General features: G+C 49.3%; 1 long non-coding RNA gene across 1 annotated transcript; it reads left to right on the forward strand.

Annotated features, from left to right (window-relative positions):
• Positions 1-10,254: 10,254 nt before the first annotated feature.
• On the forward strand, positions 10,255-13,188 carry LOC123448477. Its single transcript, XR_006631785.1, has 2 exons — positions 10,255-10,872; positions 13,070-13,188. It is a non-coding gene; the product is annotated as an uncharacterized LOC123448477 (long non-coding RNA).
• The last annotated feature ends 8,771 nt before the right edge of the window (positions 13,189-21,959 follow it).

Below are 21,959 nucleotides of genomic sequence, written 5' to 3' on the forward strand. Positions count from 1 at the left end.
GATGCCCTTGAACAGAGCCAAAGTCTCAGACATTCGGCTTCCTCCGGACGTCCGGTCCCTGTTCGACTATACAGTGGTTCCTGATATATATACATCCCTCGGACGACCGACCCCTGTCGGACGTCCGACCCCTTGTGGGCGTCCGGACATCCGAGAACTGCCAGATGTCCGACCACTATCAGACTTAAGTGACCCCAACGATTGTTTTAGTCTCCCCACTATATATACCCCCTCCCACTTCGTGAGAGGGTGTTCAACACAGCAAGAACACTTGAAAGAACACCTTCCTCCTCACTCACTCTTGCCTACACCCAAACTTAGATCCCAAGAGCATTTGTGAGCCCCTTTGAGTGTTGTTCCAATCAAAAGATAGATCGTCTCCTTCTCCTCCTCTCCACCAAAGCGATTTGTGATTTGAGCAAGCTTTGAGCAATCCCCGTGATCTTGTTACTCTTGGAGGTTGGAGACTCCTAGGCGGTAGGAGTCTTCGGAGAGGAACCAAACCTTTGTGATTACCCCCGAAAAGTTTGTGAAGGTTTGGAAGCCACCTCAAGGCTTACCACTAGTGGTTGAGAAACGCCTTCGTGGTGTTGTCTCAAAGGGAGAACAGGGTGAGCCTTCGTGGCGTTGGTGTGCCTTCGTGGTAACATCCGCCCCTCTAACGGTGACGTAGCTTCCCTCCAAGGAAGTGAACACCGGGATACATCCTCATCTCTCTTGGAGTTTCGGTTATACCTAACCCTAACTCTCTACTTGTGTTAATCCTTATTACGTACTTGCATTTGATTATTGTTTACCGGCTGCCTTACTTTACTCTAAATAGCCTACTCTTTGTCTTTGCAATTATTAGGCTCACGCTCATATTCCGCACCATTGCCTAAAATTGCTAAGTAACTATTAAAATTTGGAACTGTACCTATTCACCCCCCCCTCTAGGTCCATCTCGATCCTTTTCACCATCCCACATCAATGGTATTATGCACCTCCTTCCGTATAGAGCTTCGAAAGGGGCCATCTTCAGACTGGTCTGATAGCTATTGTTGTATGAGAACTCGGCGTATGGCAAATTATCGTCCCAGCTAGACCCATAATCTAGTGCACACGATCTCGACATGTCCTCCAGAATCTGATTGACTCTCTCGGTCTGTCCATCGGTCTATGGGTGAAAAGCTGTACTGAACTCCAATATCGTTCCCAAGGTTTCGTGTAGTTGGTGCCAAAACTTTGACGTGAACTGGGTTCCTCTATCTGACACGATACTCCTTGGAACTCCATGCAGACATACGATCTTGGTCATATAGATCTTGGCTAGCTTAGCACTCGTGTAAGTAGTCTTCACGGGAATGAAGTGAGCTACCTTGGTCAAACGATCGACCACTACCCAGATAGAATCATAACCTGAACGGGTCCTGGGTAATTCTGTGATGAAGTCCATACCAAGCTTCTCCCATTTCCACTCAGGTATCGGCAAAGGTTGAAGTAATCCTGGTGGCTTCTGATGCTCGGCCTTTACTTGCTGACAAACATCGCATATTGCTACAAACTCGGCAATATCCTTCTTCATTTCTGTCCACCAGAAACTTTCCTTTAAGTCCAGATACATATTGGTGTTGCCTGGATGTATCGAGTATGGGGAATCGTGGGCTTCCTGAAGTATCAACTTCCTGAGTTCAGGATCATTGGGCACATAGATACGGTCCTCAAACCATATGGTTCCGTGTTCATCCTCACGAAAACCTTTAGCCTTCCCGTCATTCATTCTCTGCTTTATCTCAGCTATCTCCTTGTCTGACTTCTGTGCTTCTCGGATTTTTCCGGTCAAATTGGACTGAATCTCCAGCGTTGCTACAAATCCTCTTGGAACTATCTCCAACTTGAGCTCTCTGAGATCGTCGGCTAACTCCTGGGGTAATCCTCCCGCTATGAGTGTGTTCACATAACTCTTACGGCTCAAAGCATCTGCTACAACATTTGCCTTCTCTGGATGATAATGCAATTTCATGTCATAGTCCTTGATCAACTCTAGCCATATTCTCTGTCTGAGGTTCAACTCCTTCTGCGTGAAGATATATTTCAGGCTCTTGTGATCAGTGTTAATATCACAACTATTTCCGATAAGGAAATGTCTCCAGGTCTTGAGTGCGTGCACTATTGCTGCTAACTCCAAATCATGTGTGGCATAATTCAACTCATGGGTTATGAGCTGTCTGGATGCATAGGCTACAACTTTTCCTTCTTGCATGAGCACTCCTCCAAGTCCTTGACGAGAAGCGTCACAATAAACCTGGAAATCCTTCTGAATGTTCGGCAATATCAATACTGGGGCTGTAAGCAAACGTTTCTTTAACTCTTGGAAACTGGCTTCACATTCCTCGGTCCAAATATACTTGGACTCCTTCTTCAACAACTCTGTCATGGGCTTGGCAATCTTCGAGAAATTCTCGATAAACCTCCGGTAATATCCGACAAAGTCCGAGGAAACTGCGAATCTCCTTAACTGAAGTGGGTGCTACCCATTCGGTGACTGCTGCAACCTTGGCAAGATCCACTGCTATTCCGTCTCTCGAAATAATATGCGCGAGGAATCTGACTTCCTTCAACCAAAATTCACATTTTCTGAACTTCGCATACAACTAATCCTCTCAAAGTTTCTCCAAAACTAGATGTAAGTGTTCCTTGTGTTCTTCCTCGTTCTTGGAGAATATCAGTATGTCATCGATGAACACCACGACAAACTTGTCCAGGTATTCCATAAATACCTTGTTCATCATACTAATAAAAAATGTCGGAGCATTAGTCAAACCAAATGACATGACTGTGTACTCATACAGACCTTACCTTGTGGTGAAGGCTGTCTTGGCTATATCTTGTTCACGAATTTTCAGCTGATGATACCCGGATCGAAGATCGATCTTGGAGAACACTCGGGCTCCCACTAACTAGTCAAACAGATTGTTGATGATCGGCAAGGGATACTTGTTCTTGATGGTCGCCTCGTTCAACGCACGATAATCGACTACCATTCTCAAGGATTTGTCCTTCTTTTCAACCAAGAGAACTGGGCTCCCCAAGGTGAAGAACTCGGGCGAATATATCCCTTGTCCAGCAACTCCTTAATTTGCTTCTTGATTTCCTCGAAATCATTTGCGAGCATCCGATAGGGTCTCTTGGATATTGGGGCTGTTCCGGGTAATATCTCAATCAGGAACTCAATCTCCCTATCCGGTGGCATCCCGGCAATTCCTCCGAAAATACATCTGGGAAGTCTTGTACAATCGACACTTCCTCCTGAACTACTCCCATGAGAGAATTCACCCGCTTACTCTGTGACGGGCGTTGGGATACGTACTTAATCCATTTTTGCTCGGGGGTGGTGAGCAAAATAGACTTAAGGGCACAATCAATATTTCCTTCGTACTTGGCCAACCAATCCATGCCTAGGATTACATCCAATCCCTAAGACTCTAATACGATGAGGTCGGTGGGAAACTTATGGTTCCCAATGTTGAGACTCAATGCATGGAATCCTATCCCGGCTGTCATCATGCCTCCTGGTGAACTGACCTTAATGGGCTGGCTCGGGGTTCTAGTTAGTAAACTATACTTTTCCACAACCACCCTTGATATGAATGAATGTGTTGCACCAGAATCAAAAAGTACCAATAATGGACGTGAATTTAGCAAAAACTTACCAACCACAGTATCGGGGTGATCATAGACCTCTTCGACATCAATGTGGTTCACCTGAGCTCGGGGAAAGGGATTGGGCTTCTTAGCTGATGAGTTGTTGTTGCCGTTTCCGTTTCCCTGCATGTTCTAGGGACATTTAGTGGCATAGTGTCCCGTCTTCTGACACTTGAAGCAGGTGATATGGTTCAGATCCTTTTGAGCTGGAGCAGGAAGGTGCTGAGTGCCATTACCTCCATTACCATTCTTGAAATTGCTGCCATTGCGGTTGTTCCCATTTCCTCCATGGTTGTGTCCTCCATGGTTGTGCACTGCATGGTTATGCTGGACGTGTCCTCCAAACTTACCGGCTCCTGCTCCGGTATTCCCTGGATAGGGGGTGTAACGAGGCTTCTGCTGAACGCCAGAATTGAACTTCCCATGTCCATACTTCTGTTTCCGGTTCTCCATCTGCTGATGTGTTCCCCTCCAAGATGAGGGCCTTATCTACCAGCTCCTGGTAGTTGTTGAAGTTGGCCACAGTCACCTGAATGCTCAACTCATCATTGGGCCCTTCCATGAACTTCTCCTACTTGGCCGCATCATCGGCCACATCTCTAGGTGCATATCGAGCGAGCATGCTGAATTCATCAACATAGTGAGCCACAGAGCAATTTCCCTGGCGTATGTTGAGAAACTCACGCTTCTTTAGACTCATGGCTCCAGCTGAGACATGAGCTGTGCGGAAGGCCAGTTTGAACTGTTCCCAGGTGACACCAGCGATGGGATAGGTGGTGGTTTAATTCTCCCACCAAGTAGCTGCGGGTCATTCGAGTTGGTGTGCGGCAAAGTGTACCTTCTCAGCTTCAGTACATCCAATAATGATTAGTTCTCTCTCCATCTTATGGAGCCAAGCATCTGCCACAATGGGCTCAACGCTGCTGGAGAAAGTCGGAGGGTTCAACCTCAAAAAGCGGGTGAGATTGTCGGCCTGGGGTGGATGATGGTGGTTGTTGTTGTTCTGATTCTGAATGAGCAACTGCATGAGGGTGTTCTGTTGTTGGATCAACTGAGCAAGTTCCGGCAGGAAGTTGGAAGCAGGGTCATGTCTCGGAGGCATCTGGTGTTTGTAGAGGGATGGGATTAGCATAGAACAAGGGTCTAAAGAGAAAAAATACACTACCCATATGACATGCAACAATCAATTTTCACACCACACATTTATTCATTAATCACCTCAAAAGGTTCAAACACGGGGATACAAGTTGCGATATCCTAAACATCGGCCTAAACGTTTAACGAGAAGATAAATTGGTGGACTTGTCTATGTGTCCTCCTCAGAAAAGCATGGTGGTGGGTCCGTCGGTAGAGCTTGCTTCGTAGTCCTCCTCATTGCTGATCAAGGGGGCTACGTCTCCTTCAGGGTGAAGGTTTTCGCCCATGTCCAATTCTTCTTCCAGATATGCGACACGAGCCTTCAGCTTCTCGATCCTCTCCAAGAAGTCCTTCACCTCCAATTCGTGCTCGTAGTGGGCTTCTCGGGCTTCGTCTTCGAGGTCGAGTTCGCGGAGTGACAGTTAGTTGATCTTCCTTGTGTCCTAGATTACACGAAGCTCCAGAGTCCCGATGTGTGTCTCGAGGGTCTGGGCATAGGACAGGAGAGCGTCTTTAGTCTTGGTCGTGATGATGTCTCCATCTTCTCCTCTCCGGGAGACCGTGAATATGTCCGGTGAAATGGGACAACCTCTGTACACCTCCTTGATACGTCCAAGTGCACAGTGAACCGCTATGTCCCTTCTGAGAATCCAGCTGGGTGCGATGAACTTGAAGTCCACAGGTTCTGTGCGCGGCTCGAAAGTTCTTCCGAGGATGTGCACCTCAATCGTGTAGCGGGTATCTTTCGGGTAAGACGAGGTAGGCTTCCCGGTGATGGTTGACAGAGCAATCCTTAAGTCCTTGGTGATCTCCATCAGCTCCTTTCCGAAGGGCATTGTGGCCTCGGGTTGGCAAAACTTCGTGACCTTAATGGGGATGAAGGTGGCCATCTAGAAAATATTGGAAGATCGGAGAGAAGTCAGAAATGAGCAGAAGAGAAATATAGAAGATTTAAAGATATAATAAAATAGTTTTCTTCCTAAGGCTTTTCCAATCCTAGAGGTTACGTCCTACGGTCAGTGTGTGCTTTGATACCATATTTGTAGCGACCCGACCTGAAACGGCCAACTCTCTGGTGTTTCTGTACAATCCCAAGATCATGCTGGTACACACATAGTACATCAATGTATATATCGAGAGTTCAATCACACAACTTTATTAATCGGGTCTCATATAGATACTTTATTACAATAAAGATTACAATAAAGAGGCGGAAGGCCAAACTCATGAGATAACTAAACGAAGACTAGCGGAAGCTTCAAAAGTAGTAGAGTCCATCTGACTCGAGGGCATATCACCGAGCGTAGATCGTGACCTCACTCCTGGTCGAAAAATTACTCTGCAACATGACACGTTGCAGCCGTGTAGGTCAGCATATTGAATATGCCGGCAAGTCACAAAAGAGAGGGGTGAAAAAGTATCATCTATACTACATGCATATATGGCAGGTGGGGCTTGTAAGTTTTTAGTGGAAAGCAAAGTTTGCTCCTACAACAAGAGAGGGCTAAAAGCAAAATATTACTACATTGTTGGTTGTTAACGAGTGATTCCACCAACCAATTCTCGTACCCAAGTTGTCAATAATACCCACATCATTATTAATTGTGTTGAGAATTCCAGATAGTTTCAGTTCCTTCGGCTCAAGTGGTCCATGACCGTGGATACGGCTAATCGATTAGGTTCGGGTGCTCTATAGAGTTTTGCACACGTTCCCCACAAGATTTGATCGCCTCCGTTGAATGTCCTCGCACTACAGGGTGTTTGAGGGCCGGATAATCAAAACATGGTCTTTCAACGGGTTCCTCTGAGCCTCTGTCGGTGCCCATCCAATCCTACCGTTCTTCTACATCTCGTAGCACCGCCCGTCCAGAGTCGCTGCGTTGTCCAACCAAGCCAGAGCCCATAATGACTTGTGGCTGTGCAGGTAAGCCTTGGGCCTTGAAGCATCCATCCATCTCTTCGTGCCTGGGTGAAGCTTTCCGCAAGATGTCATGGCGCTTCTCCATGCATCCCGGGTCCTCCGCTGGTTTATCCCAAGGAGCCCATCTGAACCATCCTTCACCCAGAGTTGCATTACATCACGAGGTCTCGAAAAGTCTTGACATATCCGGTCTTGATTATTAAAATTTTCTCACAACACTCGTGATAGACTCTCAACCAAAACCCCCGTCTACTTAAGCATAACAAAATAAAATGTATCATCCCGGGCCAAGTAACAAGGGTGATGGGTAACTACCACATGATACTACATCGAGAACCATTTTTTTTCGAGTTCCTAATTAGCATGCAATAGGTGAAGAAAGGTTGATCTACAATGCATATAAAACATAGGAAATATGATCAACGTGACTTGCCTTGCTGATGACTGTCAAACTCGAGCGCTTCTAGATAACATGCTTCGCACTCCGAGTGATCTAACGGCACAAATAAATTCACACAATAAGCACCATAATGACAAGTAATCAAAATAAAGCATCTAATAAAAGAATAACTATAGCACATGGAGTAAAATTGTCTTTCCATAACCAAAACAGAATCTGTTTTGGTGAAAACCCCAAGATAAAATATCTTAGAAACCCCAAGATAAGATCACTAGTGATCAGTAGCAAAAATAATCAATTAAAAATCTATTTTTAAACTCCCGGTATTTACAAAATAAGATTTTAATCAAATCTGTTTAAACTCAAACTTTATAAATTCAAACATAGTCAAATTTTATATTTTCAAAAACTACATAAAATTTGTGATCTAATGCAAAAGGAATCACCTTAATTGGATTTGTAGATTAAAAGTTATTAAGAAAACAAAAACATGCATGTCCTTCGAGGGGATGGTAACTCTGTTTGGAAGAATAAAGAGTACCAATCAAGGGGTTTAACATTGGATGTGGAAGCTGCTTTGCCACCATCAAAACGCCTCCGTCGTGCTTTAGAAGCTATGTGTGCTAATGCTGCGGAAACTATTAGTAGTCTTCCTAAAGAGAGAGGATCAAAGCAGTTGATACTAAATGGGTGTGTGTGTGAAGTTGATACTAAGCAGAGGATAAAACAGTTAAAAGGAAATAAAATATACTCAGAATATAGGAGTATTATATATTAAAATTATTAGAAAAATAAATACAATAAGATGGACATTTTTCCACGGCCAAAATAAGTACTTCAGAAAAAATGTTTTTCAGAAAATCCCTAAATTGGTTTATTTTTCTTTTTGCAAACATTTTTCAAATAACCCTTGGGTTTTATGGTTCAAATATTTCAAATAATTGCCCCTGGCTTGGAGGGTCATGTTCCTCCTCTCTTTTTCTTGCTTGGCAAGATAATATTCCCGGCATTCCGTGAGTGAAGAAAAATAAAATGCAAAGCAAAAATCGAAAGAAATTCAAATGCCACCTTTATTACAATCAAAATGCATAGATGCTTAGCTACAATTGTAAAACATTCCAAATTAGGAAATTTGGGATGTTACATTTGACCTCCCGTACCTTACCCTTTACTTTACATTTGCATGTCTTACTTTCCGCTGTTATACTCTTAGATATGCATGTGTAGGGTGTACTTGACTAGTCATAATTGTTAAAACTGGCTCACAGTTAAAATTGGGAAAAGGCTAAGTTTTTATCTTGTCAAGTAGTCTGATCACCTCCCCTCTAGACATACTTTCGATCCTACACGACGCGGTAGGCCACGGGAAGCAGTTAAAGATCCGTTCCATGACCGGTCTCCAGCGGCGTCGCCCGTTCCTCGCACGCCAACTAACAAAACAAGTTCCCGTCAGATCCCTCGATAGGTGTCCAAGCGTAGCTGGAAGTCATGGATCGGAGGTCACACGAGGGGTTTATCTAGGTTCGGGCCTCTGGAGATTAATACCCTATGTCGTGCTGGTTTTGATGATTCATAATAGAGAGATACCTCGTGCGAGGGGTTACAATGGTGTATGAAATTGCTACCGAGAGTTCTCCCATCCGAGGATAGATGATCAAGAGGGACCTTAGACCTCCCTTTATATACGAAGGAGGGGTCTAGGGTTTACATGCCAGATGCGATCTTGGGCACTGTCGCCCTCTAGTCTTGGGCGCCAAGAAGGTCGTCTGCCCCCTATGGTTGACGAGGTCGGGCTCGTGGGTGTTAGCCACCCCCGTTATAGGACCCCGCCAATCTTCAAAAAAGAGCCAACTCCAACAGATTATACACAGTGGAGATGTAAAATTGCAACTCCAACAGATGATGCAAAATGGAGATGTAAAACCGGCGAGCGGCTGCTGTTAAGTCCATGTACAGTCGCACAATTTGAAACAAAAACATCCCGAATTGAAACTTAAATTTTTCACATGCCCACTATATCAAATCATTATATAAATTCATCAAAACTATAACATCTAATGCAATACAAATACAACAAACTTCTTGCACAATACAACAAACAAATTATGAAATGACCACATTTCGGCAGAGGAGACGACCACAACCCTGTAGAGAAGATGACATGGGCTCGACAATGTAGGCGACTAGCTTCACGCGACGGGAAGAATGATGGATGCGGGCGGCGAGGCGCACCTCCATAGCTTCGACGGTGCTTCGAGGCTAGGAACAAGACCAACCCGTTCACGACCGCACCGTTGAAGCCATTATGATAGGCGGACCTCCGACGAAGCTTCGATTCGAAGCGGCATCCGAAATCGAATCGATAGTTGCGAGGGACAACGTCGCTACTCCGGCGAGGCAGGCGAAGGGAGATAGGCCAACGGAGGCGCGAGGTGGTCGGAGGTGGGCAGCTGGCTGGCGGCGGCGTCGATTTTGGTCGAAATCGGTCCGCGGCGGAGGCGGACACGTGACGGGCGGACGGTTGGAAGCCGAATGAAGCCGTTTTACATCTCTTGTAGGTGAAGATGTATATTTGCATCTTGAGGTGTTGTATTTTGCATCTTCGAAAGTTGGAGATTTTTTTTCTGCATCTTCATCATTCGTTGAAGATGGGTTTTTGGGACTCAAAGATGAAAAACTAGTTATTTTCTGTCTACATCATGTATTAATGGTGCTTTAAATATATGGTGATTAAAAAAACCCCGCCCCTCTGTTTCTCTCTCACGCGCACCGCCACTCTCCCACTTCACCTCTCCCATGCCCACGATCTCCCACTCCCACCTATAGCTGGCCAAACGGGCCGGACTAAACAGGCCGGCCGGCGAGCCCGCCGGCACGGCACGTCATGGACCGGACACGACACGACTTAAACGGACCCGTGCCAGGCACGCAGCCCGCCTCGGGCCGTGCCTGGGCCTGAAGGCTGGACACGTAGGCCGACATGACACGTCCCGTTTATATTTTAAATTTTTTATTTGCATATATATATATATATATATATATATATATATATATATATATATATATATATATATATATATATATATAGCCTAATAGGCTAAAATCAGTCCACAACTACCTAAAAGAGGCATAAAAACGTGCTTACCGTGGTGACGGACCTGCTCGTTTAGCTCCTGTGCCGTGCCTAGCCGAAAAGCTGCGCACATGACCACACGACCCGGCTAATATCCGTGCCGGCCCGTTTACAGCCGTGCCGCCGGCCCGTTTGGCCTCCTACCCACTCCCACCGTACTTCTCTACTCAACAGCTCAAAACACAAAAGATCTCATAAAACTAGTAGTATGAAAGAGAAGAAGAGAATAATGAATATACTGTAAGTAAAATTCCTCTTCCCCTCGCCGCCGCCTGCCGCCGCCGTTGAAGCTGAAGGGAAGAGGAGGGGGAGGACGACAACCGGGCGCCCTGCTGCCTCCGGCACGAGCTGCGGCCTGCTGCTGCCGGTACACAGCCTCGTGTGCTAACCACCGCCCCGGAGGCGGTTCTTGAGTTTTGGTCGCTGGTTGGGCGGTGGCGGCGCTGCGGCTAGCTGGTTGCTGGGAGAGAGATGGCGCCAGTGAGGAGGAAGCGCGGCGCATCCGCGGCTGCCGCAGCGGCGGCGGCCGCAGCGCAGTGGAAGGCCGGCGACCTGGTGCTCGCCAAGATGAAGGGCTTCCCCGCATGGCCAGCCATGGTGAGTTTGGGCTTTTTTCTCATCTGTAGCCTCCTACACAGTCGCTCGGGTAGCCTGTGGCTTGGGAACTCTGGGGTTAGCTTGCTTAGGGTTTCGTTCCAGGGTGGAAGTCGCACCTTGTGGGGGCTGCCATTTTGGCCAAATCTTAGGTTCTTCGATGGCCTCTTGCCCCGATTTGATTGTTTTAGCTGTTAACCCGTTCTAGTTCTGTGCTTTTTCTTGCCGGCTTGCCGCTTACCAGTGAGATTTGGTATGCACACGGTTTAGGATACGGAAAAATGGATCTTTGAGTCGGAAAAGCTGTTTCTTGTTTCATTTTCCCGAGCTTTTGAGATTAGGTGATATTCCTATGTTTTATCGCTGGCCTAGTTTGGCAGCAAAGTTTATAGAAAACGGTAGTAATTGATAACCAAAGTATTTTCATGGATGGGCAATGAATACTGTAGTTCCTTAAAACCATTGTTTTTTTTTCAGTTTTACATGTGTTTGGCTGGTGTAATTAGCGGCCTTAACTAGTTTCATTTCCTGTTTTCCTCCTTCTTTTTGTAGCTGCTGGTTTCTTTTTGATAATACTTCGCGTTGCTGGTAATTTAGAGTGTAAAGGAACTGGGAACCAGGTAGGATTTGAGGCCCAGTTTGGTAGTGAAGTATTTTCTAAGTATTCTAAAAATGCTGCAGTTTTTTTTTTTCTATTATCATAGTTTTATTCGCAATGAGCTGTTTGGTTGCCACAAAAAACTGTGATTTCAGTATTGCAGTAATGCCGAAACCGTGGTATTTCCTCTGTATATAAAAAAGAACCTCAGACCTCTTTTTCTAAAACTGAGCGAGCGAAGAAAACGACGTTCATATCGTCTTCCTGGCTCTCATGGTCCGCCGCCGCCTGTTGTTCCAATCTTCTCCATGGGCAGTCATGGATAAGCTGAGAGACGACGGAGAGAAAAACGGTGTCCATTGTACCACTGCTTGCGCTCCTCCTTCTCTGCTTCTACGCCCCATACCCCCGTGCAGCTAGTTGCCCCGCTGGCCAACTCACGCCATAGTCGCGCTACTGGCTGCTCCATGAAAACCCCAGTGCACTATTGTCCAAGCTCAGATGTTCCCTGCACACTCCTAGTTGTGTGCTGTTGCAGGTCAAAGCAGTGACGTATGTGTGTTGTGCTGCCACTACAGCCACCGCCATGCCGCTACCGTGCTGGCCGCTGCTCATCCTGCACGCACTGCTTGGGACTGCGGCCAACATGAATAACGGCACGACGTGCCCCATGCGCTCCACCGTGACGCGCTCGCTGGAACCCATGTGTATCGCCGTTGGCCAAGTACTTGCAAACGATCAAGCACAAACTAGGAATACATGTGTTTGAAATGCGTGTTTGCAACTTCTATCTAACGACTAGCTAGCTAACGTACGTTGATACATACACACACTCACCAAACATGTCACAATATTCTAGATACTTCAAAATACCCTGTTCTGCCAAAACCATGGTATCTTGTGCATACATGCTAAAATAGTGTAGTTTTGTAATACTATGTTTTTTGCAATACTTCGTTACCAACCATAGCCTGAGTGACATGTCTTAACTCCGTTTGGACTTTGGATATATATACATCCCTGGGTCTGCTGTTCAAAGTTTGTTAGATACATAATGTCCTCTTTATTCATTGTGATTTGTTAAGTTTATTAGATGCATCGGTTCCAATTTCATTATTAGTGTTTTGGGCTTTTTGCTGTTAGGGCTTACTCCCTCTCTAACTTAATATAAGCCGTTTTTTGACACTGTCTTGGACTCTAAAAACATCTTACAGAAAGTTAAAGGGAGTACTTGTTTACACTGGTGCGAGGTCCTCTGTGATTTGTGAGCAAATTATGATTTCACTTTGGCATGATAAATGCAAATTTTAATTGCTTGCTTAGCATTAATGGATATTCAAGACAGGGCTAAATAACTTAACTATGACCCGACCTTATGTTGGCCCTGGGACCACCTTGTTTACACTGGTGCAAGGTTCCCTGTGATTTGTGAACAAATTACGGGTTCATTTTGGCATGTTAAATGCGAACTTTTAATTGCTTGTTTAGCATTAATGGATCTTCGGAGACAGGGAGAAATACTTAAACTATGACCCAACCTTATGTTGGCCCTTGAATTTTTTTGCTCATTGCATTAATCCCTACTTATTTACCTTTGTCCAGGAATATTGGTTTTGGTTATCTTCAATATTTTTTTTTTGGGACATAATCTTGTCCAAAGTTCTTGTTCAGTTAATGAATTCACTGAGCTGTAATAAGTGCGTGATGCATATGTTATTTTTGTTAAATGGTTTGTCTTATAGCTATAAAAAATCAAATTGTATATGGGTGTTTTATGTTGGCAATTCACTTCATAAACCTTCCGCATTTGATTATCATCATTGGCTAATGTTTACATGACTAAACAAATTTCCTTCTCAATGTTGTTTTCAATGGTTACATTGCTGCACAAGTATTCTCAAAAGTTAAAATTTCTAATGGTAGTACCACACTCAGTATGATGCATACTTGGTGAAGCTATTCGTTTGCTGAGATGCTTGCCCAATTTGGCACCCTATATGTCCGCGGACGCGTCCAGATGCGTTCGAGGATAGTGACTGTCGGAATTGGGGCTTCGAGGACCCAAGAGGTTCGCACTCTGTGGTGCGCAGGTTCTCCCGCCCTACTCCACTCCGCGACCTCACGGTGACATTCCGGTGTACTCCAGCTAAGGAAGGACAATAGTGGACACGGCGGTTTACCTAGGTTCGGGCCACCTCGCAGTGTAAAACCCTACTTGTGCTTGTCTCGATTACTTGAACGTGTGAGAGAGTACAAGTTGGGTTCTTGCTAGCGCTTTGGTTCCATCCCCTCTACGGTGGCAACCGGTCCTCTCTTATACTGGCCCCGATCTTCTTCGCTTGAAAACAGGGCGGGAAGGGTTGCCACAACGACCAGTTTGAAGGGGGACATGACTGCAGCCTACCCTGGCAAAAGTGGTCTTCGTCTGCAAAAGCTTCCTGTCATGACGCGTTGGTGGGCTCGGTGATGACCCCCCCTTTGGCGATCCTCCCGTCTTGGTCTTCTTGCACCGAATGGGAAACTTTTAGGGATTGCTTTGGGAACTAGCGGTGGCCCTGCTCCCTTAGCACAAAAGAGGAAAGCCTCCTCATCCGTGCCTGCTGGCACGCCTCTTGGCGCCGCTTGGCGCGGCGCGCGTCACCCACGCCACGACGCAGGACCGTGCGACCCTGCCGAGCCACCCTTGATTAGTCCGTCCCGAGAGGGTCTCGAGGACCTCCTCGGAAGGCGCCCTCGCGAGGGGGCTTCGCGTGATTCCTGGTGACGCTTGCTGGCACGCGCCTCGCGAGGGCCGCGCTCGCGAAGTCCAAAGATGGACCATGCTGGGCCCATGGCATGTGCCCCGTCTGGTCCACAGGCACACTTCCGCCAGCTGGAGGGCGACATGGTGCGTGCCCTAATCGCCTGCGGGTCAGACGCGTCGCGTGGCGCACGACGGGGCGTGGGGCACCCTACTTCCCACAACGCCTCGGCAATCGCCTGAGCCGACATAAAGCCTGCGTGCGGCGTGGGGCATCATTGCTCTTCCTTGCCTCGCATTCATCTCGCTGCACCCCCTTCTTTGCACGCGTCTCATCCCGATCCAATCTCAGGTGAGGCAGCTTCTCTGCCCCATTCGCGACCACCTCGCGCTGATGGCGCCGGTCGGCAAGAAGGCGAAGACCGCGACACTGGCCGCAAACCCTCCCGCTGTCGGGCCAGCTCTCCAGCATTCCTCCATCGCTAAGGATGAAGACTTGGGTCCGGTGCTCCTGATGGTCGCCGGCGCCCAGAACGAGTGCCGGGCGACGGGGATCTGGCCTGGCTCGATGGCACGTAGCGGCCTGGGGGAGTCCGCCTGCCTCTTCTTCCTCCACAGCGTTTACGTCGGGTTGGTCCTGCGTTTTCTCAATTCTTCTACGCCATCCTCTCCCATTACAGAATCCAGGCCCTGCATCTTTAGTCTAACTCCATCCTCCTCCTGGCCATCTTCGCCTTCTACTATGAGGCTTTTGTGGGAGTGAGGCCCTCGGTGGCGCTCTTCCGCCAGTTCTTCAGCCTGCGGTTCACCGCCCAGGACCAACGTTTCGCGCGTGTCTCCTTGATCGACGTCAAGGGCGAGACCATCCACTTGAAGGCCGGGAAAAAGGTTATAAGGGCTATCGGCACCTCCGGGTCTTCATGGACGCGCGCCAAGTCAACCCCCTCTTTATGGCCTCGACGACCCGGCCGGAGCTGTCCCAGGTGGAGCCACAAGAAGCTGACCGATCCGAGGGCGGCGCCTGTACTGGAGAGGATCGCCACCCACGGGGACGCCCAACTGACGGGGACGATGATCGTCAAGGAATTCCTGGGGCATTGCGTCGCACTGCTCCAGGCGCGTTCGCGGCCCGTGTGGGAGTACATCGGTGAAGGGGACGTGATGAGGCTACACGCCGCCGGCCTGACGTCCGACGAGCTGAAAGGGGCCTTGACGGCCCTGCTCAACCTTGACCTAGAGGATCCTCCTGAGGCTGTGTCTCCGCTGTACTACTATGATGACAAGGCCGAGGTGGTCGCTAGTATGCCCACCTTCAATGAGTGGGGACTCGTGCCAAGCGGCCTTGTCGGATCGCACAACGGCTCCATCGTGGTGACGCCCTCTAGCAGTCCCCAGGGCCAACTATATCGAGCTTTCATCCAAGCTTGTAGGGGAGCTCGAGGGCGCGACCCGAAAGGTGGACGGCATCTTGAAGGACGAATGCCCAATCCTCTTCTCCGTGGCGGCGACCCTCATCTTCAGCCACCTCCTTTGCGAGCCTAACTTCAACTTTGACGAGGTGATATGTCATATCCCCGAAGTGTCTCGTGACGTCCTAGCGTAAGCCGTGGAAAGCAACGTAGGCGCGTTGCTTGGGAACTTCTCCTGTAGTGGCGACGAGGAACCTGGCGAGGCCGCGGTGTGCGACGGCAATGGTGTGACTGTTAAGGAGTATTAGTATTGGTCTAGGAGTCCTATTAGTCTATGTTTATTTTCCTTGCACCTCGAGTTTTGTGTAATATATATATATGCCCCTTGGGCCTTCAATAAAGATAAGTTGCTTTCCTAACATGGTATGAGAGCCTAGGTTTAGGCCCCCTCTGGCGCCGCAACTCGCTTCATGATCGATTTTTTTTTCGGTCATCTATCTTCGATCGACCTCTTCTGGATCGATCTCATGCTCTTGCTGTCATTGCCCACTATGGCGGTTGGGCCATCTACAACGTTCGCGCGCGTGATCCAGAAGGCCGGCGCAGACGCAGTCCTGCGTGCTCGCGCGTACTCCAAATCAGTCCGGCTGCAGCTTGGTGGGTGGCCTCCTCGCCGCGCTGATTGTTATCATTCCCCTTGGGCGGTGGCGGCAACGGTGGAAGGGCATTCTTGTCCCGAGGGTGCGCCTCGCGAGGCTGCTCGCACCAGGCGTCCTCGCAAGGGTGATCGCGCTATTCATCCTCGCGAGGCCGCTCGCGTCAGGCGTGGCGAGGGTTGCCATTGCGGCTGTCCCACCTGCCACCACCGCGGTCAGTGCCGTGGTCCTTGCGGTCGGTGCACCGACCGACGCACTCGTCGCGGAGAGACCTGAGCTCTTGGTAGTCTTCGGTGTTGTGGGTGCGCACATTGTGATAGGCGCAGAGCGGATGAGTGTTCTCGGGCACATCAAGGTTGTGTCCGCGCTTCTGCTCAGGCTCCGCTGCGAGCACCGCATGGCCCTTGCGCTTGACCTCCTTGCCCTTCGCCTTGTCATCATCGGGCGCGACATCTGGGTTGTGGTGGATGAACATGCGTCCTTCTTCGACCTTGGCGCACTTGTCGGCGATGTTGAACAACTCCAGGGCCGTGCTCAAGCTGTCGTTGATGGCAAGCTTCTCGCACATGCGGATATCTGTAACGCCGTTGGATAACGCCATGATGATGGCTTCGTCCGAAGCCGCGGGATCTTTTTGCGCACATGGCTGAAGCTTTGGATGTAGTTGCGTAGGGTCTTCCCCGGGCGCTGCTTCACGCGCCGCAGGTCGTTGACGGAAAGGGGGCACCATCCTTGAGGGCCATGGGAACCAGTTCGCCATGACCTTGTCGTCACCGCCCGCCGCCTCAATGCTTAGCGTGTAGAGTTGGAGGAACTCCGTGGGGTCTGGGACGCCATCAAAGCACGGGGGCAGCTCAGGCTTGAACTTGACGCGCCAAACCACTCGGCGCAGTCGCGAGTGAATGCCCTGTAGCCCATTCTGCTCGAGGGACGCCGCGCGAGGGCGACTCGTTTTTGGTGCCCGGCCGCTGCGACATCCTGTACGATCTGATCTTGGCACTGGCGCTGTTGCTCGAGGATCACACGCGCATTAGGCGGTGTGCGGTAGACGACCCGACAGCTGGCCTCATCCTGAGCCCGTGGAGGGGCTCCATTGTGCCGGTTGATTTGGCGCGCGTCTCGCTGGGGCTCGACTTGGTCATCGCGTAGGGGAGGCGGCGGAGGGGCTCTGTGCGCCACGTCCCCAGCGTGGGACGGAGGAGGAAGTGAGTGGGAAGGTGTCGGGGCTTCTTCAACGGTCGTGACGAGCTCGGTGATGCGGCCCATCCAGGCGTCGTAGCCGGCGTTCGCCGGGCGGCAGCGAAGCTCGCGCGCCATGAGTAGTGCGGCTTGTGCGTTCACATGCTCAAGGCGGGCGTGGGAGGAGGAAGCCGTGGCTGTCGGCCGTCCTGCTGCGTGGATGGGTGGAAGGAGGAGTCCTGCTGCTCGTGGCCGACTGGGTCGGTGGCGGTGCCAGCCGCTTTGCCGACGGAGTGGCGGCGACCAACGTTGTTGTGGACAGCCGATGCGGTCTAGGCGACCCGAGCTGCCCGGCGCTCGGCACGCACACGACGGGCATCAGCCATCGGATTGGCGGAGCTAGAGTCGAGAGGGAGCTGGAGAACCGCTGCGCATCCCTACCTGGCGTGCCAAATGTCGGAATCGGGGCTCCGGAGACCCAAAAGATTCGAACTCTGGGGTGCGCAGGTTCTTCCGCCCTACGCCACTCCGCGACCTCACGGCGACGCTCCGGTGTACTCGAGCTAAGGAAGGTGAACAATGGACACGACGGTTTACCCAAGTTCAGGCCACCTCGTGGTGTAAAACCCTACTCCTGCTTGTCTTGATTGCTTGAGCGTGAGAGAGAGTACAAGATGGGTTCTTTGCTAGCGCTTCGATTCTATCCCCTCTACGGTGGCAGCTGATGTCCCACAAGCGTATGGGATCGCAACAGTTTTCGAGGGTAGAGTATTCAACCCAAATTTGTTGGTTCGCACGACGGGAAACGAAAAAATATTCTCAAGTATTAGCAGCTGAATGTGTCATATTCAACCACACCTGAAAGATTAGTGTCTGCAAGCAAAGTATCAGTAGCAAGGTATTATGATAGCAACGGTGCCAGAAACGATATGTTGACGACAGATAATTCCTAACTGTTGTATCAAAGGCGCCAGTAAAAAGCACGTTGACGGGGGATTATTCTTGAGAAGAATGCTTCCCCGGCTACGGCTCCAGAAAAGTCTTGCAACAAGTAACAGAGAAGTAGCAAGGAATAACAGTAGCAGCAGCAAAGTGACAGCAGTAGCAACAGAGTGGTCCAATCCTTTTTGTAGCAAGGGACAAGCCTAGGCAAAGTAACGCAGCGAGAACCAGTAGTAAAAGACTCGTAGGCTGTGGATCGGTGATGGATGAGTATGACGGATGTGATTCATCATGTAACAGCTATAACACGGAGAGATATGTAACTAGCTCCCGTTCGTCAATCTAATGTAGGCATGTATTCCGTATGTAGTCATACATGCTTAGGGAAAAAACTTGCATGACATCTATTGTCCATCCCTCCCGTGGTAGTGGGGTCCTAATGGAAACTACGGGATATTAAGGTTCTCCTTTTAATAAAGAACCGGACCAAGGCATTAACACGCGGTGAATACATGAACTCCTCATACTATGATCATCTTCGGGAGTGGTTCCGGCTATTGTCACTCCGGGGTTGCCGGGTCATAACACATAGTAGGTGACTACAACTTGCAAGATATGTTCTAAAACACACATATATTGGCGACAACATAATAGGTTCAGATCTGGAATCGTGGCACTCGGATCCTAGTTATTAGTCTACTAGTATTAGTCTAGGAGTCTTTATTAGTCTATGTTTACTTTCCTTGCACCTCAAGTCTTGTGTAATATATATATGCCCCTTGGGCCTTCAATAAACATAAGTTGCTTTCCTAACATGGTATTAGAGCCTTAGGTTATTTTTTTCTGCACGCGCAACTCGTGCTCCGATCCTTCTCCACCAACCGCTGTTCGTCTCGCTGCTCCTACCGATCTTGCTGCCTCTGCTCGATCTCCCGCTCCAGCCAACAGCTCGCCAGGGCGCCTCGCTCCGCCTCTGCTTGATCTGCCGCTCCAGCCAGCCGCGCTCGCCAGGGCGCCTCGCTCGTTCTCCCGCATCGGCTCCTACCGCTCCAGCCAGCCGCGCTCGCCAGGGCGCCTCGCTCGGTCTCCCGCAGCACCTCCTCCCGTCCAGCCGCTCGTCAGCTCGCTCCTCCAGGGGTCCAGCTCCCGCCGTCGATTCACTCGCCAGATCGAGGATTCCCGTCTCACGAGGTCTCGACCAGCTTCAGGCCGCCAGGAGCCGCTACCGCCCGCCCGCTCTCATCACGCCGCCAGGAGGCTCTACCACCCGCCCCACTCGTGCGCGTCCTCTCCCCCTTCGCGGCTTGCCCCACCGGCAGCGACGCGGACCTGCTGTCTCCTTGCTCTCCCAGATCGAGGCGGCTCCCCCATCGCCAGATCGAGTCCTGCTGTCTGACGCGGGTCGTTGACTAAAAAAAAGAGTAAAAAAAAATGTCTTCATCATCCGTATCGGGCTACATTGCTGTTCCTCGTTGTTCGGTGATCTTTGATGGCACTAACTACACCGAGTTCACTGGCTTCATGCGCATTCACATGCGTGGCCTTCGCCTATGGGGTTCTCTTTCTGGCGAGGTCTGCTGTACGTCATGTCCGGTTCCGACCCCACCGGCTCTTGCTGCGGATGCTCCTCAGGCTGCAAAGGATGCGGCTAAGCTTGCTGATGACGTCGCTGTGCATGCTTATGATGTGAAGGTCGTGGCTTATGAGGAGGCTCTTAAGGTGTATCGTGCTGCTCTGACTGTTTACACCCAGTGGCTGGATGACGATGCTCGTGCTGCAGCCGTTCTCATTGCTAGTGTTCTGCCTCAGTTTGCTTCTGAGTTTCTGGGCCTTCCGACTGCATCTGAGATGTGGACCCGCCTTCGTCAGCGCTATAAGCCCTCTGGTGACGCCTTATACCTATCTGTGATTCGTCAGGAGCATGATCTTCCGCAGGGTGACTCTACTGTTGATGACTTCTACGCACAGAGTTCTGCTATCTGGCGCCAGCTAGATTCTTTTCGCACTGCTGGTTGTCGTACTTGCCCTGTTGCCAGGCTGTCCAGGCCAACTTGGAGTTTCATCGCGTCTATGAGTTCCTTTCTCGGCTCCGTAAGGAGTTTGAGCCCCGGCGTGCTCAGTTGTTTGCTCGTGGCCGCATTTCGCTCATGGAGGCGCTTTCTGAGATTCGTGCTGAGGAGACTCGCTTACGTGGTGCTGGTTTGCTGGAGGTTCCCTCGGTGCTCGCTGCGCGGGCTACTTCTACGCCACCTGCTGCACCGACCACTTCTCGCTCGAGTGCTCCGCCGCCGTTGCCCACTCCCTCTGGAGGCTCAGGTCGCCCCCGTCCACATTGTGACTACTGCAACAATGATAGTCATATTGAGTCCCACTACTACACGAAGAAGAACCACTTGCGTCAGGCGCAATCATCATCTACAGAGACTTCGTCATCTATCTCGACTGCTTCAGCCATCGCTTTGACTGAGCAGGATATTCTGAGACTTAAGCGACTGCTCGCTGCTTCAGGTTTTTCCTTGACGGGTACTGCTGGTATTGTGACTCAGGCTTCCCGCACTGAGCAACCACCTTCTACACAGTCAGGACCGTCTCACGCACACTCTGGTTGGAATTGGCCTTCGCCGCCATGATACATTTTTTTTTCTCTTCCGCTGCCATCATCTCTAATCTAGTGTGTGTTTTCTAGTTTTCCTTGTTTTCCGCTGCGTCCACCAAATCCGTTAATATTTTGTGTTTTCTCATGCCATGCGAGTCCACCGTAGCTTTGTCCGTCAGCCTTTTCTTTGGTCCTGATCCTTTCTATGCAACTTTTGTGGCCTTTTTGCCCTTGTTGTTTTCTATAGGATTTTCTGGACTTCTTTTGCATTGTCGATCTACGTCCATCGTGCCTTATCCGCCGAGCTTCTTTTGCCGACGGTTGTCGTGGACTATGATTCTCTGCGCAATGCTTTATTCTCTTAATGTGCCATCTTCTTTTGACAACCCATCTTCTCTTGATACTTATGTTGTATCTTCATGTGATGCGGTGTCTACCTCTGATGTGCCATCTCTTCATTCTCTCCTTCGGCGACTCGACAAGTTTTGAAGACTCTTCATGCTCCGACGACACTCTCAAGATGCGGATTTGGATTATCATTGTTTTTAGTATTACACTTCTTCAAATGCAATGCTATTGCACACGCTTTGCATTTGAGGGGGGGGGGGGTTTAGAAAGTATTAGTATTAGTCTAGGAGTCCTTATTAGTCTACTAGTATTAGTCTAGGAGTCCTTATTAGTCTATGTTTACTTTCCTTGTACCTCAAGTCTTGTGTAATATATATATGCCCCTTGGGCCTTCAATAAACATAAGTTGGTTTCCTAACACTAGTGACAAGTATTAAGCATAGCCAAGTAGTAGCAACATCAATCTAAAACATAGTGGATACTAGGGATCAATCCTTGTCAAGAACTAATTTGATTACATGATAGATCTCATCCAAATCATCACCGTCCAGCAAGTCTACGATGACATTACTCACGAACGATGAAGATCGTCATTAAATTGTCGATGGTGAAAGGTTGATGA

The sequence above is a fragment of the Hordeum vulgare genome, chromosome 4H (genome assembly GCF_904849725.1).
Source record: "Hordeum vulgare subsp. vulgare chromosome 4H, MorexV3_pseudomolecules_assembly, whole genome shotgun sequence".
NCBI classification, from domain to species: Eukaryota; Viridiplantae; Streptophyta; class Magnoliopsida; order Poales; family Poaceae; genus Hordeum; species Hordeum vulgare.